Here is an 18,053-nt window from a genome sequence, read left to right on the forward strand (position 1 = left end):
AGGCTGATGAGAGTGTTGCAGAGGCTTAAGAGAGGGATTCAGAGGCTCAAGAGAGTGACACAAAGCCTCAAGAGAGTGATGCAGAGGCTTAAGAGAGAGATGCAGAGGCTCAAGAGAGGGATGCAGAGGCTGAAGAGAGAGATGCAGAGGCTTAAGAGAGTGATGCAGAGGCTGAAGAGAGAGATGCAGAGGCTTAAGAGAGTGATGCAGAGGGTCAAGAGAGTGATGCAGAGGCACAAGAGAATGATGTAGAGGCTTAAGAGAGGGATGCAGAGGATCAGGAGAGTGATGCAGAGGTTTAAGAGAGGAATGCAGAGGCTCAAGTGAATGATGCAGGGGCTCAAGAGAATGATGCAGAGGCTTGAGAGAGGGATGCAGAGGATCAGGAGAGTGATGCAGAGGTTTAAGAGAGGAATGCAGAGGCTGAAGAGAATGATGCAGAGGCTTAAGAGAGGGATGCAAAGGCTGAAGAGAATGATGCAGAGGCTGAAGAGAGGGATGCAGGGGCTGAAGAGAATGATGCAGAGGCTTAAAAGAGTGATGCAGAGGCTCAGGAGAGTGATGCAGAGGCTCAAGAGAGTGATGCAGAGGCTGAAGAGAATGATGCAGAGGATTAAGAGAATGATGCAGAGGCTTAAGAGAGGTATGAAGAGACTCAAGAGAGTGATACAGAGGCTCAAGACAGGGGATGCAGAGGCTTAAGAGAGGGAGGCAGAGACTCAAAAGAGTGATGCAGAGACTCAAGAGAGGGATGCAGAGGCTTAAGAGAGTGATGCAAAGGCACAAGAGAGGGACGCAGAGGCTCATGAGAGGGATGCTGAGACTCAAGTGAGGGATAGAGAGGCTTAGGACAATGATGCAGAGGCTCAAGAAAGGGATGCAGAGGCTGAAGAGAGTGATGCAGAGGCTCAAGAGAGTGATGCATAGGCTCAAGAGAGTGATGCAAAGCCTCAAGAAAGTGATGCATAGGCTCAAGAGAGTGATGCAGAGGCTCAAGAGAGTGATGCAGAGGCTAAAGAGAGTGATGCAGAGGCTCAAGAGAGGGATGCAGAGGCTCACGAGAGTGATGAAGATGCTCAAGAGTGGGATGAAGAGGCTCAAGAGTGTGATGAAGAGGCTCAAGAGAGTGATGCAGAGGCTAAAGAGAGTGATGCAGAGGTTTAAGAGAGTGATGCAGAGGATTAAGAGAAGGATGCAGAGGTTCCAGAGAGTGATGCAGAGGCTCAAGAGAGTGATGCAGATGCTTAGGAGAATGATGCAGAGGCTCAAGAGAGTGATGCAGAGGCTGAAGAGAGAGATGCAGAGGCTTAAGAGAGTGATGCAGAGGCTGAAGAGAGAGATGCAGAGGCTTAAGAGAGTGATGCAGAGGCTCAAGAGAGTAATGCAGAGGCTCAAGCGATTGATGTAGAGGCTTAAGAGAGGGCTGCAGAGTCTCAAGAGAATGATGAAGAGGCTCAATAGATTGATGCAGTGGATTAAGAGAGGGATGCAGAGGTTTACGTGAGTGATGCAGAGGCTCAAGAGAGTAATGCAGAGGCTCAAGAGAGTGATGCGGAGGCTCAAGAGAGTGATGCAGAGGATCATGAGAGGGAAGCAGAGGCTTAGGAAAGCAATGCAGAGGCCGAAGAGAGTGATGCAGAGGCTTAAGAGAGTGATGCAGAGGCTAAAGAAAGTGTTGCAGAGGCTTAAGAGAGTGTTGCAGAGGCTCAAGAGAGGGATGCAGAGGCTCAGGAGAGTGACGCAAAGGCTTAATATATGGATGCAGAGGCTCAAGAGAGTGATGCAGAGGCTTAAGAGAGGGATGCAGAGGCTCAAGAGAATGATGCAAAGGTTCAAGAGAGTGCTGCAAAAGGCTCAAGAGAGGGATGCTGAGGCTCCAGAGATGGATGCAGAGGCTCAAAAGAGTGATGCAGAGGCTCAAGAGAGAAAGGCAGAGGCTTAAGAGAGTGATGCAGAGGCTCAAGAGTGTGATGTAGAGGCTGAAGAGAGTGATGCAGAGGATCAGGAGAATGATGCAGAGACTCAACAGAGTGATGCAGAGGATCAAGAGAGGAATGCAGAGGCTAACGAGAGTGATGCAGAGGCACACGAGAGTGATGCAGAGGCTCAAGAGAGTGATGCAGAGGCTCAAGAGAGTGATGCTAAGGCTCAAGAGAGTGATGCAGGGGCTCAAGAGAGTGATGCAGAGGCTCGAAAGAGTTATGCAGAGGCCTGAAGAGAGGGATTCTGAGGCTTAAGAGAGTGATACAAAGGCTGAAGAGAGTGTTGCAGAGGCTCAAGAGAGGGATGAATTGGCTGAAAAGAGTGACGTAGAGGCTCAAGAGAGGGAGGCAGAGGCTCAAGAGAGTGATGTAGAGGCTCAAGAGAGGGATGCAGGGGCTCAAGAGAGTGATGCAGAGGCTCAAGAGAGTGATTAAGAGTCTTAAGAGAGTTATGCAGAGGCTTAAGAGAGTGAGGTAGAGGCTAAGGAGAGGGATGCAGAGGCTCAAGAGAGTGATGCAGAGGCTTAAGAGGGTGATGCAGAGGCCCAAGAGAGTGATGCAGAGGCTCAAGAGAGGGATGCAGGGGCTCAAGAGAGTGATGGAGAGGCTCAAGAGAGTGATGCAAAGTCTCAGGAGAGGGATACAAAGGCTCATGAGAGGGATTCAGGAGTACAAGAGAGTGATGCAGACGCTCAAGAAAGGGATGCAGAGGCTTAAGAAAGTGATGCAGAAGCTCAAAAAGGGATGCAAAGGCTTAAGAGGGTGATGCAGAGGCTCAAGAGAGTGATGCAGAGGATCAAGAGAGGGAATCAGAGGCTTAAGAGAGTGATTCAGAAGCTGAAGAGAGTGATGCAGTGGCTCTAGAGAGTGATGCAGAGGCTCAAGAGAGTGATGCAGAGGATCAAGAGAGTGATGCAGTGGCTCGAGAGAGTGATGCAGAGGCTCATAAGAATTATTCAGAGGCTTAAGAGAGTGATGCAGAGGTCTCAAGAGAGTGATGCAGAGGCTGATCTGAGTGTTGCAGAGGCTCAAGAGAGTGATGCATAGACTCTAGAGAGTGATGCAGATGCTCAAGTGAGGGATGCAGAGGCTAAAGAGAGTGATGCAGAGGTTTAAGAGAGTGATGCAGAGGCTTAAGAGAGGGATGCAGAGGCTCAAGAGAGTGATGCAGAGGCTTAAGAGAGGGATGCAGAGGCTCAAGAGAGGGATGTAGAGGCTCTAGAGAGTGATGCAGACGCTTAATAGAGGGATGCAGAGGCTCATTAGAGTGATGCAGATGCTTAGGAGAGGGATGCAGAGGCTCAAGAGAATGATGCAGCGGCTCAAGAGAGGGATGCAAAGGCTCATGAGAGGGATTCAGGAGTTCAAGAGAGTGATGCAGACGCTCATGAGAAGAATGCAGAGGCTTAAGAGGGTGATGCAGAGGCTCAAGAGAGTGATGCAGAGGCTTAAGAAAGTGATGCAGAGGCTCGAAAAAGGGATGCAGAGGCTTAAGAGGGTGATGCAGAGGCTCAAGAAAGTGATGCAGAGGATCAAGAGAGGGAAGCAGAGGCTTAAGAGAGTGATGCAGAAGATGAAGAGAGTGATGCAGAGGATCAAGAGAGTGATGCAGAGGCTCTAGAGAGTGATGCAGAGGCTCAAAAGAGTTATTCAGAGGATTAGGAGAGTGATGCAGAGGCCACAGGAGAATGATGCAGAGGCTGAAGAGAGTGTTGCAGAGGTTCAAGAGAGTGATTGCGAGGCTCAAGAGATTGATGCAGATGCTCAAGAGAGGGATGCAGAGGCTTAAGAGAGTGATGCAGTGTCTGAAGAGAGTGTTGCAGAGGCTCAAGAGAGGGATGCAGAGCTTCGAGAGAGTGATGCAGAGACTCAAGAGAGTTATGCATAGGCTCAAGAGAGTGATGCAGAGGCTTTTGAGAGTGATGCAGAGGCTCAAGAGGGGGATGTAGACGCTCAAGAGAGTGATGTAGAAGCTCAAGAGAGTGATGCAGAGGCTTAGGAGAGTGATGCAGAGGCGTAAGAGAGGGGATGCAGAGGCTCAAGAGAGTGATGCAGAAGCTGAAGAGAGTGATGCAGAGGCTTAAGAGAGGGATGCACAGGCTCAAGAGAGTGATGCAGAGCCTTAAGAGAGGGATGCAGAGGCTCAAGAGAATGATGCAGAGGCTCAAGAGAGTGCTGCAGAGGCTCAAGTGAGGGATGCTGAGGCTGCAGAGAGGGATGCAGAGGCTCAAGAGAGTGATGCAGAGGCTGAAGAGAGCAATGCTGAGGCTCAAGAGAATGATGTAGAGGCTCAAGAGAGTGATGTAGAGGCTCAGGAGAGTGATGTAGAGGCTCAATAGTGTGATGCAGAGGATCATGAGAGTGATGCAGAGACTAAAGAGAGTGATGAAGAGGATCAAGAGAGGGAAGCAGAGGCTTAAGAAAGTGATGCAGAGGCTCGAAAAAGGGATGCAGAGGCTTAATAGGGTGATGCAGAGGCTAGAGAAAGTGATGCAGAGGATCAAGAGAGGGAAGCAGAGGCTTAAACGAGTGATGCAGAAGCTGAAGAGAGTGATGCAGAGGATCAAGAGAGTGATGCAGAGGCTCTAGAGAGTGATGCAGAGGCTCAAAAGAGTTATTCAGAGGTTTAGGAGAGTGATGCAGAGGCCACAAGAGAGGGATGCAGAGGCTTAAGAGAGTGATGCAGAGGCTGATGAGAGTGTTGCAGAGGCTTAAGAGATAGATGCAGAGGCTCAAGAGAGTGACACAAAGCCTCAAGAGAGTGATGCAGAGGCTTAAGAGAGGGATGCAGAGGCTCAAGAGAGGGATGCAGAGGCTGAAGAGAGAGATGCAGAGGCTTAAGAGAGTGATGCAGAGGCTGAAGAGAGAGATGCAGAGGCTTAAGAGAGTGATGCAGAGGGTCAAGAGAGTGATGCAGAGGCACAAGAGAATGATGTAGAGGCTTAAGAGAGGGATGCAGAGGATCAGGAGAGCGATGCAGAGGTTTAAGAGAGGAATGCAGAGGCTCAAGTGAATGATGCAGGGGCTCAAGAGAATGATGCAGAGGCTTGAGAGAGGGATGCAGAGGATCAGGAGAGTGATGCAGAGGTTTAAGAGAGGAATGTAGAGGCTGAAGAGAATGATGCAGAGGCTTAAGAGAGGGATGCAAAGGCTGAAGAGAATGATGCAGAGGCTGAAGAGAGGGATGCAGGGGCTGAAGAGAATGATGCAGAGGATTAAAAGAGTGATGCAGAGGCTCAGGAGAGTGATGCAGAGGCTCAAGAGAGTGATGCAGAGGCTCTAGAGAGTGATGCGGAGGCTCGAAAGAGTTATTCAGAGGTTTAGGAGAGTGATGCAGAGGCCACAAGAGAGGGATGCAGAGGCTTAAGAGAGTGATGCAGAGGCTGATGAGAGTGTTGCAGAGGCTTAAGAGAGGGATGCAGAGGCTCAAGAGAGTGACACAAAGCCTCAAGAGAGTGATGCAGAGGCTTAAGAGAGGGATGCAGAGGCTCAAGAGAGGGATGCAGAGGCTGAAGAGAGAGATGCAGATGCTTAAGAGAGTGATGCAGAGGCTGAAGAGAGAGATGCAGAGGCTTAAGAGAGTGATGCAGAGGGTCAAGAGAGTGATGCAGAGGCACAAGAGAATGATGTAGAGGCTTAAGAGAGGGATGCAGAGGATCAGGAGAGTGATGCAGAGGTTTAAGAGAGGAATGCAGAGGCTCAAGTGAATGATGCAGGGGCTCAAGAGAATGATGCAGAGGCTTGAGAGAGGGATGCAGAGGATCAGGAGAGTGATGCAGAGGTTTAAGACAGGAATGCAGAGGCTGAAGAGAATGATGCAGAGGCTTAAGAGAGGGATGCAAAGGCTGAAGAGAATGATGCAGAGGCTGAAGAGAGGGATGCAGGGGCTGAAGAGAATGATGCAGAGGCTTAAAAGAGTGATGCAGAGGCTCAGGAGAGTGATGCAGAGGCTCAAGAGAGTGATGCAGAGGCTGAAGAGAATGATGCAGAGGATTAAGAGAATGATGCAGAGGCTTAAGAGAGGTATGAAGAGACTCAAGAGAGTGATACAGAGGCTCAAGACAGGGGATGCAGAGGCTTAAGAGAGGGAGGCAGAGACTCAAAAGAGTGATGCAGAGACTCAAGAGAGGGATGCAGAGGCTTAAGAGAGTGATGCAAAGGCACAAGAGAGGGACGCAGAGGCTCATGAGAGGGATGCTGAGACTCAAGTGAGGGATAGAGAGGCTTAGGACAATGATGCAGAGGCTCAAGAAAGGGATGCAGAGGCTGAAGAGAGTGATGCAGAGGCTCAAGAGAGTGATGCATAGGCTCAAGAGAGTGATGCAAAGCCTCAAGAAAGTGATGCATAGGCTCAAGAGAGTGATGCAGATGCTCAAGAGAGTGATGCAGAGGCTAAAGAGAGTGATGCAGAGGCTCAAGAGAGGGATGAAGAGGCTCACGAGAGTGATGAAGAGGCTCAAGAGTGGGATGCAGAGGCTCAAGAGAGTGATGAAGAGGCTCAAGAGAGTGATGCAGAGGCTAAAGAGAGTGATGCAGAGGTTTCAGAGAGTGATGCAGAGGATTAAGAGAAGGATGCAGAGGTTCAAGAGAGTGATGCAGAGGCTCAAGAGAGTGATGCAGATGCTTAGGAGAATGATGCAGAGGCTCAAGAGAGTGATGCAGAGGCTGAAGAGAGAGATGCAGAGGCTGAAGAGAGTGATGCAGAGGCTGAAGAGAGAGATGCAGAGGCTTAAGAGAGTGATGCAGAGGCTCAAGAGAGTAAGGCAGAGGCTCAAGCGATTGATGTAGAGGCTTAAGAGAGGGATGCAGAGTCTCAAGAGAATGATGAAGAGGCTCACTAGATTGATGCAGTGGATTAAGAGAGGGATGCAGAGGTTTACGTGAGTGATGCAGAGGCTCAAGAGAGTAATGCAGAGGCTCAAGAGAGTGATGCGGAGGCTCAAGAGAGTGATGCAGAGGATCATGAGAGGGAAGCAGAGGCTTAGGAAAGTAATGCAGAGGCCGAAGAGAGTGATGCAGAGGCTTAAGAGAGTGATGCAGAGGCTAAAGAAAGTGTTGCAGAGGCTTAAGAGAGTGTTGCAGAGGCTCAAGAGAGGGATGCAGAGGATCAGGAGAGTGACGCAAAGGCTTAATAGATGGATGCAGAGGCTCAAGAGAGTGATGCAGAGGCTTAAGAGAGGGATGCAGAGGCTCAAGAGAATGATGCAAAGGCTCAGGAGAGTGCTGCAAAAGGCTCAAGAGAGGGATGCTGAGGCTCCAGAGATGGATGCAGAGGCTCAAAAGAGTGATGCAGAGGCTCAAGAGAGAAAGGCAGAGGCTTAAGAGAGTGATGCAGAGGCTCAAGAGTGTGATGTAGAGGCTGAAGAGAGTGATGCAGAGGATCAGGAGAATGATGCAGAGACTCAACAGAGTGATGCAGAGGATCAAGAGAGGGATGCAGAGGCTAACGAGAGTGATGCAGAGGCACACGAGAGTGATGCAGAGGCTCAAGAGAGCGATGCAGAGGCTCAAGAGAGTGATGCAAAGGCTCAAGAGAGTGATGCAGGGGCTCAAGAGAGTGATGCAGAGGCTCGAAAGAGTTATGCAGAGGCCTGAAGAGAGGGATTCTGAGGCTTAAGAGAGTGATACAAAGGCTGAAGAGAGTGTTGCAGAGGCTCAAGAGAGGGATGAATTGGCTGAAAAGAGTGACGTAGAGGCTCAAGAGAGGGAGGCAGAGGCTCAAGAGAGTGATGTAGAGGCTCAGGAGAGGGATGCAGGGGCTCAAGAGAGTGATGCAGAGGCTCAAGAGAGTGATTAAGAGTCTTAAGAGAGTTATGCAGAGGCTTAAGAGAGTGAGGTAGAGGCTAAGGAGAGGGATGCAGAGGCTCAAGAGAGTGATGCAGAGGCTTAAGAGGGTGATGCAGAGGCCCAAGAGAGTGATGCAGAGGCTCAAGAGAGGGATGCAGGGGCTCAAGAGAGTGATGCAGAGGCTCAAGAGAGTGATGCAAAGGCTCAGGAGAGGGATACAAAGGCTCATGAGAGGGATTCAGGAGTACAAGAGAGTGATGCAGACGCTCAAGAAAGGGATGTAGAGGCTTAAGAAAGTGATGCAGAAGCTCAAAAAGGGATGCAAAGGCTTAACGGGGTGATGCAGAGGCTCAAGAGAGTGATGCAGAGGATCAAGAGAGGGAATCAGAGGCTTAAGAGAGTGATTCAGAAGCTGAAGAGAGTGATGCAGTGGCTCTAGAGAGTGATGCAGAGGCTCAAGAGAGTGATGCAGAGGATCAAGAGAGTGATGTAGTTGCTCGAGAGAGTGATGCAGAGGCTCATAAGAGTTATTCAGAGGCTTAAGAGAGTGATGCAGAGGTCTCAAGAGAGTGATGCAGAGGCTGAACTGAGTGTTGCAGAGGCTCAAGAGAGTGATGCATAGACTCTAGAGAGTGATGCAGATGCTCAAGAGAGGGATGCAGAGGCTAAAGAGAGTGATGCAGAGGTTTAAGAGAGTGATGCAGAGGCTTAAGAGAGGGATGCAGAGGCTCAAGAGAGTGATGCAAAGGCTCAAGAGAGTGATGCAGAGGCTTAAGAGAGGGATGCAGAGGCTCAAGAGAGGGATGTAGAGGCTCTAGAGAGTGATGCAGACGCTTAATAGAGGGATGCAGAGGCTCAAGAGAGTGATGCAGATGCTTAGGAGAGGGATGCAGAGGCTCAAAAGAATGATGCAGCGGCTCAAGAGAGGGATGCAAAGGCTCATGAGAGGGATTCAGGAGTTCAAGAGAGTGATGCAGACGCTCATGAGAGGAATGCAGAGGCTTAAGAGGGTGATGCAGAGGCTCAAGAGAGTGATGCAGAGGCTTAAGAAAGTGATGCAGAGGCTCAAAAGAGTTATTCAGAGGTTTAGGAGAGTGATGCAGAGGCTGATGAGAGTGTTGCAGAGGCTTAAGAGAGGGATGCAGAGGCTCAAGAGAGTGACACAAAGCCTCAAGAGAGTGATGCAGAGGCTTAAGAGAGGGATGCAGAGGCTCAAGAGAGGGATGCAGAGGCTGAAGAGAGAGATGCAGAGGCTTAAGAGAGTGATGCAGAGGCTGAAGAGAGAGATGCAGAGGCTTAAGAGAGTGATGCAGAGGGTCAAGAGAGTGATGCAGAGGCACAAGAGAATGATGTAGAGGCTTAGGAGAGGGATGCAGAGGATCAGGAGAGTGATGCAGAGGTTTAAGAGAGGAATGCAGAGGCTCAAGTGAATGATGCAGGGGCTCAAGAGAATGATGCAGAGGCTTGAGAGAGGGATGCAGAGGATCAGGAGAGTGATGCAGAGGTTTAAGAGAGGAATGCAGAGGCTGAAGAGAATGATGCAGAGGCTTAAGAGAGAGATGCAAAGGCTGAAGAGAATGATGCAGAGGCTGAAGAGAGGGATGCAGGGGCTGAAGAGAATGATGCAGAGGATTAAAAGAGTGATGCAGAGGCTCAGGAGAGTGATGCAGAGGCTCAAGAGAGTGATGCAGAGGCTGAAGAGAATGATGCAGAGGATTAAGAGAATGATGCAGATGCTTAAGAGAGGTATGAAGAGACTCAAGAGAGTGATACCGAGGCTCAAGACAGGGGATGCAGAGGCTTAAGAGAGGGAGGCAGAGACTCAAAAGAGTGATGCAGAGACTCAAGAGAGGGATGCAGAGGCTTAAGAGAGTGATGCAAAGGCACAAGAGAGGGATGCAGAGGCTCATGAGAGGGATGCTGAGACTCAAGTGAGGGATGGAGAGGCTTAGGAGAATGATGCAGAGGCTCAAGAAAGGGATGCAGAGGCTCAAGAGAGTGATGCAGAGGCTTAAGAGAGTGATGCATAGGCTCAAGAGAGTGATGCAAAGCCTCAAGAAAGTGATGCATAGGCTCAAGAGAGTGATGCAGAGGCTCAAGAGAGTGATGCAGAGGCTAAAGAGAGTGATGCAGAGGCTAAAGAGAGTGATGCAGAGGTTCAAGAGAGTGATGCAGAGGCTCAAGAGAGTGATGCAGATGCTTAGGAGAATGATGCAGAGGCTCAAGAGAGTGATGCAGAGGCTGAAGAGAGAGATGCAGAGGCTTAAGAGAGTGATACAGAGGCTGAAGAGAGAGATGCAGAGGCTTAAGAGAGTGATGCAGAGGCTCAAGAGAGTAATGCAGAGGTTCAAGCGATTGATGTAGAGGCTTAAGAGAGGGATGCAGAGTCCCAAGAGAATGATGAAGAGGCTCAATAGATTGATGCAGTGGATTAAGAGAGGGATGCAGAGGCTTACGTGAGTGATGCAGAGGCTCAAGAGAGTAATGCAGAGGCTCAGGAGAGTTATGTAGAGGCTCAAGAGAGTGATGCGGAGGCTCAAGAGAGTGATGCAGAGGATCATGAGAGGGAAGCAGAGGCTTAGGAAAGTAATGCAGAGGCCGAAGAGAGTGATGCAGAGGCTTAAGAGAGTGATGCAGAGGCTAAAGAAAGTGTTGCAGAGGCTTAAGAGAGTGTTGCAGAGGCTCAAGAGAGGGATGCAGAGGCTCAGGAGAGTGACGCAGAGGCTTAATAGATGGATGCAGAGGCTCAAGAGAGTGATGCAGAGGCTTAAGAGAGGGATGCAGAGGCTCAAGAGAATGATGCAAAGGCTCAAGAGAGTGCTGCAAAAGGCTCAAGAGAGGGATGCTGAGGCTCCAGAGATGGATGCAGAGGCTCAAAAGAGTGATGCAGAGGCTCAAGAGAAAAAGGCAGAGGCTAAAGAGAGTGATGCAGAGGCTCAAGAGTGTGATGTAGAGGCTGAAGAGAGTGATGCAGAGGATCAAGAGAGGGATGCAGAGGCTAACGAGAGTGATGCAGAGGCACACGAGAGTGATGCAGAGGCTCAAGAGAGTGATGCAGAGGCTCAAGAGAGTGATGCAGAGGCTCGAAAGAGTTATGCAGAGGCCTGAAGAGAGGGATTCTGAGGCTTAAGAGAGTGATACAGAGGCTGAAGAGAGTGTTGCAGAGGCTCAAGAGAGGGATGAATTGGCTGAAAAGAGTGACGTAGAGGCTCAAGAGAGGGAGGCAGAGGCTCAAGAGAGTGATGTAGAGGCTCAAGAGAGGGATGCAGGGGCTCAAGAGAGTGATGCAGAGGCTCAAGAGAGTGATTAAGAGTCTTAAGAGAGTTATGCAGAGGCTTAAGAGAGTGAGGTAGAGGCTAAGGAGAGGGATGCAGAGGCTCACGAGAGTGATGCAGAGGCTTAAGAGGGTGATGCAGAGGCCCAAGAGAGTGATGCAGAGGCTCAAGAGAGGGATGCAGGGGCTCAAGAGAGTGATGCAGAGTCTCAAGAGAGTGATGCAAAGGCTCAGGAGAGGGATACAAAGGCTCATGAGAGGGATTCAGGAGTACAAGAGAGTGATGCAGACGCTCAAGAAAGGGATGCAGAGGCTTAAGAAAGTGATGCAGAAGCTCAAAAAGGGATGCAAAGGCTTAAGAGGGTGATGCAGAGGCTCAAGAGAGTGATGCAGAGGATCAAGAGAGGGAATCAGAGGCTTAAGAGAGTGATTCAGAAGCTGAAGAGAGTGATGCAGTGGCTCTAGAGAGTGATGCAGAGGCTCAAGAGAGTGATGCAGAGGATCAAGAGAGTGATGCAGTGGCTCGAGAGAGTGATGCAGAGGCTCATAAGAGTTATTCAGAGGCTTAAGAGAGTGATGCAGAGGTCTCAAGAGAGTGATGCAGAGGCTGATCTGAGTGTTGCAGAGGCTCAAGAGAGTGATGCATAGACTCTAGAGAGTGATGCAGATGCTCAAGAGAGGGATGCAGAGGCTAAAGAGAGTGATGCAGAGGTTTAAGAGAGTGATGCAGAGGCTTAAGAGAGGGATGCAGAGGCTCAAGAGAGTGATGCAGAGGCTGAAGAGAGTGATGCAGAGGCTGAAGAGAGAGATGCAGAGGCTTAAGAGAGTGATTCAGAGGCTCAAGAGAATGATGCAAAGGCTCAAGAGAGTGCTGCAAAAGGCTCAAGAGAGGGATGCTGAGGCTCCAGAGATGGATGCAGAGGCTCAAAAGAGTGATGCAGAGGCTCAAGAGAGAAAGGCAGAGGCTTAAGAGAGTGATGCAGAGGCTCAAGAGTGTGATGTAGAGGCTGAAGAGAGTGATGCAGAGGATCAGGAGAATGATGCAGAGACTCAACAGAGTGATGCAGAGGATCAAGAGAGGGATGCAGAGGCTAACGAGAGTGATGCAGAGGCACACGAGAGTGATGCAGAGGCTCAAGAGAGTGATGCAGAGGCTCAAGAGAGTGATGCAGAGGCTCGAAAGAGTTATGCAGAGGCCTGAAGAGAGGGATTCTGAGGCTTAAGAGAGTGATACAGAGGCTGAAGAGAGTGTTGCAGAGGCTCAAGAGAGGGATGAATTGGCTGAAAAGAGTGACGTAGAGGCTCAAGAGAGGGAGGCAGAGGCTCAAGAGAGTGATGTAGAGGCTCAAGAGAGGGATGCAGGGGCTCAAGAGAGTGATGCAGAGGCTCAAGAGAGTGATTAAGAGTCTTAAGAGAGTTATGCAGAGGCTTAAGAGAGTGAGGTAGAGGCTAAGGAGAGGGATGCAGAGGCTCACGAGAGTGATGCAGAGGCTTAAGAGGGTGATGCAGAGGCCCAAGAGAGTGATGCAGAGGATCAAGAGAGGGAATCAGAGGCTTAAGAGAGTGATTCAGAAGCTGAAGAGAGTGATGCAGTGGCTCTAGAGAGTGATGCAGAGGCTCAAGAGAGTGATGCAGAGGATCAAGAGAGTGATGCAGTGGCTCGAGAGAGTGATGCAGAGGCTCATAAGAGTTATTCAGAGGCTTAAGAGAGTGATGCAGAGGTCTCAAGAGAGTGATGCAGAGGCTGATCTGAGTGTTGCAGAGGCTCAAGAGAGTGATGCATAGACTCTAGAGAGTGATGCAGATGCTCAAGAGAGGGATGCAGAGGCTAAAGAGAGTGATGCAGAGGTTTAAGAGAGTGATGCAGAGGCTTAAGAGAGGGATGCAGAGGCTCAAGAGAGTGATGCAGAGGGTCAAGAGAGTGATGCAGAGGCACAAGAGAATGATGTAGAGGCTTAAGAGAGGGATGCAGAGGATCAGGAGAGCGATGCAGAGGTTTAAGAGAGGAATGCAGAGGCTCAAGTGAATGATGCAGGGGCTCAAGAGAATGATGCAGAGGCTTGAGAGAGGGATGCAGAGGATCAGGAGAGTGATGCAGAGGATCAGGAGAGTGATGCAGAGGTTTAAGAGAGGAATGCAGAGGCTGAAGAGAATGATGCAGAGGCTTAAGAGAGGGATGCAAAGGCTGAAGAGAATGATGCAGAGGCTGAAGAGAGGGATGCAGGGGCTGAAGAGAATGATGCAGAGGATTAAAAGAGTGATGCAGAGGCTCAGGAGAGTGATGCAGAGGCTCAAGAGAGTGATGCAGAGGCTCTAGAGAGTGATGCGGAGGCTCGAAAGAGTTATTCAGAGGTTTAGGAGAGTGATGCAGAGGCCACAAGAGAGGGATGCAGAGGCTTAAGAGAGTGATGCAGAGGCTGATGAGAGTGTTGCAGAGGCTCAAGAGAGGGATGCAGAGGCTGAAGAGAGAGATGCAGAGGCTTAAGAGAGGGATGCAGAGGCTCAAGAGAGGGATGCAGAGGCTGAAGAGAGAGATGCAGAGGCTTAAGAGAGTGATGCAGAGGCTGAAGAGAGAGATGCAGAGGCTTAAGAGAGTGATGCAGAGGGTCAAGAGAGTGATGCAGAGGCACAAGAGAATGATGTAGAGGCTTAAGAGAGGGATGCAGAGGATCAGGAGAGTGATGCAGAGGTTTAAGAGAGGAATGCAGAGGCTCAAGTGAATGATGCAGGGGCTCAAGAGAATGATGCAGAGGCTTGAGAGAGGGATGCAGAGGATCAGGAGAGTGATGCAGAGGTTTAAGACAGGAATGCAGAGGCTGAAGAGAATGATGCAGAGGCTTAAGAGAGGGATGCAAAGGCTGAAGAGAATGATGCAGAGGCTGAAGAGAGGGATGCAGGGGCTGAAGAGAATGATGCAGAGGCTTAAAAGAGTGATGCAGAGGCTCAGGAGAGTGATGCAGAGGCTCAAGAGAGTGATGCAGAGGCTGAAGAGAATGATGCAGAGGATTAAGAGAATGATGCAGAGGCTTAAGAGAGGTATGAAGAGACTCAAGAGAGTGATACAGAGGCTCAAGACAGGGGATGCAGAGGCTTAAGAGAGGGAGGCAGAGACTCAAAAGAGTGATGCAGAGACTCAAGAGAGGGATGCAGAGGCTTAAGAGAGTGATGCAAAGGCACAAGAGAGGGACGCAGAGGCTCATGAGAGGGATGCTGAGACTCAAGTGAGGGATAGAGAGGCTTAGGACAATGATGCAGAGGCTCAAGAAAGGGATGCAGAGGCTGAAGAGAGTGATGCAGAGGCTCAAGAGAGTGATGCATAGGCTCAAGAGAGTGATGCAAAGCCTCAAGAAAGTGATGCATAGGCTCAAGAGAGTGATGCAGATGCTCAAGAGAGTGATGCAGAGGCTAAAGAGAGTGATGCAGAGGCTCAAGAGAGGGATGAAGAGGCTCACGAGAGTGATGAAGAGGCTCAAGAGTGGGATGAAGAGGCTCAAGAGAGTGATGAAGAGGCTCAAGAGAGTGATGCAGAGGCTAAAGAGAGTGATGCAGAGGTTTAAGAGAGTGATGCAGAGGATTAAGAGAAGGATGCAGAGGTTCAAGAGAGTGATGCAGAGGCTCAAGAGAGTGATGCAGATGCTTAGGAGAATGATGCATAGGCTCAAGAGAGTGATGCAGAGGCTTTTGAGAGTGATGCAGAGGCTCAAGAGGGGGATGTAGACGCTCAAGAGAGTGATGTAGAAGCTCAAGAGAGTGATGCAGAGGCTTAGGAGAGTGATGCAGAGGCGTAAGAGAGGGGATGCAGAGGCTCAAGAGAGTGATGCAGAAGCTGAAGAGAGTGATGCAGAGGCTTAAGAGAGGGATGCACAGGCTCAAGAGAGTGATGCAGAGCCTTAAGAGAGGGATGCAGAGGCTCAAGAGAATGATGCAGAGGCTCAAGAGAGTGCTGCAGAGGCTCAAGTGAGGGATGCTGAGGCTGCAGAGAGGGATGCAGAGGCTCAAGAGAGTGATGCAGAGGCTGAAGAGAGCAATGCTGAGGCTCAAGAGAATGATGTAGAGGCTCAAGAGAGTGATGTAGAGGCTCAGGAGAGTGATGTAGAGGCTCAATAGTGTGATGCAGAGGATCATGAGAGTGATGCAGAGACTAAAGAGAGTGATGAAGAGGATCAAGAGAGGGAAGCAGAGGCTTAAGAAAGTGATGCAGAGGCTCGAAAAAGGGATGCAGAGGCTTAATAGGGTGATGCAGAGGCTAGAGAAAGTGATGCAGAGGATCAAGAGAGGGAAGCAGAGGCTTAAACGAGTGATGCAGAAGCTGAAGAGAGTGATGCAGAGGATCAAGAGAGTGATGCAGAGGCTCTAGAGAGTGATGCAGAGGCTCAAAAGAGTTATTCAGAGGTTTAGGAGAGTGATGCAGAGGCCACAAGAGAGGGATGCAGAGGCTTAAGAGAGTGATGCAGAGGCTGATGAGAGTGTTGCAGAGGCTTAAGAGATAGATGCAGAGGCTCAAGAGAGTGACACAAAGCCTCAAGAGAGTGATGCAGAGGCTTAAGAGAGGGATGCAGAGGCTCAAGAGAGGGATGCAGAGGCTGAAGAGAGAGATGCAGAGGCTTAAGAGAGTGATGCAGAGGCTGAAGAGAGAGATGCAGAGGCTTAAGAGAGTGATGCAGAGGGTCAAGAGAGTGATGCAGAGGCACAAGAGAATGATGTAGAGGCTTAAGAGAGGGATGCAGAGGATCAGGAGAGCGATGCAGAGGTTTAAGAGAGGAATGCAGAGGCTCAAGTGAATGATGCAGGGGCTCAAGAGAATGATGCAGAGGCTTGAGAGAGGGATGCAGAGGATCAGGAGAGTGATGCAGAGGTTTAAGAGAGGAATGTAGAGGCTGAAGAGAATGATGCAGAGGCTTAAGAGAGGGATGCAAAGGCTGAAGAGAATGATGCAGAGGCTGAAGAGAGGGATGCAGGGGCTGAAGAGAATGATGCAGAGGATTAAAAGAGTGATGCAGAGGCTCAGGAGAGTGATGCAGAGGCTCAAGAGAGTGATGCAGAGGCTCTAGAGAGTGATGCGGAGGCTCGAAAGAGTTATTCAGAGGTTTAGGAGAGTGATGCAGAGGCCACAAGAGAGGGATGCAGAGGCTTAAGAGAGTGATGCAGAGGCTGATGAGAGTGTTGCAGAGGCTTAAGAGAGGGATGCAGAGGCTCAAGAGAGTGACACAAAGCCTCAAGAGAGTGATGCAGAGGCTTAAGAGAGGGATGCAGAGGCTCAAGAGAGGGATGCAGAGGCTGAAGAGAGAGATGCAGATGCTTAAGAGAGTGATGCAGAGGCTGAAGAGAGAGATGCAGAGGCTTAAGAGAGTGATGCAGAGGGTCAAGAGAGTGATGCAGAGGCACAAGAGAATGATGTAGAGGCTTAAGAGAGGGATGCAGAGGATCAGGAGAGTGATGCAGAGGTTTAAGAGAGGAATGCAGAGGCTCAAGTGAATGATGCAGGGGCTCAAGAGAATGATGCAGAGGCTTGAGAGAGGGATGCAGAGGATCAGGAGAGTGATGCAGAGGTTTAAGACAGGAATGCAGAGGCTGAAGAGAATGATGCAGAGGCTTAAGAGAGGGATGCAAAGGCTGAAGAGAATGATGCAGAGGCTGAAGAGAGGGATGCAGGGGCTGAAGAGAATGATGCAGAGGCTTAAAAGAGTGATGCAGAGGCTCAGGAGAGTGATGCAGAGGCTCAAGAGAGTGATGCAGAGGCTGAAGAGAATGATGCAGAGGATTAAGAGAATGATGCAGAGGCTTAAGAGAGGTATGAAGAGACTCAAGAGAGTGATACAGAGGCTCAAGACAGGGGATGCAGAGGCTTAAGAGAGGGAGGCAGAGACTCAAAAGAGTGATGCAGAGACTCAAGAGAGGGATGCAGAGGCTTAAGAGAGTGATGCAAAGGCACAAGAGAGGGACGCAGAGGCTCATGAGAGGGATGCTGAGACTCAAGTGAGGGATAGAGAGGCTTAGGACAATGATGCAGAGGCTCAAGAAAGGGATGCAGAGGCTGAAGAGAGTGATGCAGAGGCTCAAGAGAGTGATGCATAGGCTCAAGAGAGTGATGCAAAGCCTCAAGAAAGTGATGCATAGGCTCAAGAGAGTGATGCAGATGCTCAAGAGAGTGATGCAGAGGCTAAAGAGAGTGATGCAGAGGCTCAAGAGAGGGATGAAGAGGCTCACGAGAGTGATGAAGAGGCTCAAGAGTGGGATGCAGAGGCTCAAGAGAGTGATGAAGAGGCTCAAGAGAGTGATGCAGAGGCTAAAGAGAGTGATGCAGAGGTTTCAGAGAGTGATGCAGAGGATTAAGAGAAGGATGCAGAGGTTCAAGAGAGTGATGCAGAGGCTCAAGAGAGTGATGCAGATGCTTAGGAGAATGATGCAGAGGCTCAAGAGAGTGATGCAGAGGCTGAAGAGAGAGATGCAGAGGCTGAAGAGAGTGATGCAGAGGCTGAAGAGAGAGATGCAGAGGCTTAAGAGAGTGATGCAGAGGCTCAAGAGAGTAAGGCAGAGGCTCAAGCGATTGATGTAGAGGCTTAAGAGAGGGATGCAGAGTCTCAAGAGAATGATGAAGAGGCTCACTAGATTGATGCAGTGGATTAAGAGAGGGATGCAGAGGTTTACGTGAGTGATGCAGAGGCTCAAGAGAGTAATGCAGAGGCTCAAGAGAGTGATGCGGAGGCTCAAGAGAGTGATGCAGAGGATCATGAGAGGGAAGCAGAGGCTTAGGAAAGTAATGCAGAGGCCGAAGAGAGTGATGCAGAGGCTTAAGAGAGTGATGCAGAGGCTAAAGAAAGTGTTGCAGAGGCTTAAGAGAGTGTTGCAGAGGCTCAAGAGAGGGATGCAGAGGATCAGGAGAGTGACGCAAAGGCTTAATAGATGGATGCAGAGGCTCAAGAGAGTGATGCAGAGGCTTAAGAGAGGGATGCAGAGGCTCAAGAGAATGATGCAAAGGCTCAGGAGAGTGCTGCAAAAGGCTCAAGAGA

The sequence above is a fragment of the Procambarus clarkii genome, chromosome 48, assembly GCF_040958095.1.
Source record: "Procambarus clarkii isolate CNS0578487 chromosome 48, FALCON_Pclarkii_2.0, whole genome shotgun sequence".
In the NCBI taxonomy this organism is placed as follows: Eukaryota; Metazoa; Arthropoda; class Malacostraca; order Decapoda; family Cambaridae; genus Procambarus; species Procambarus clarkii.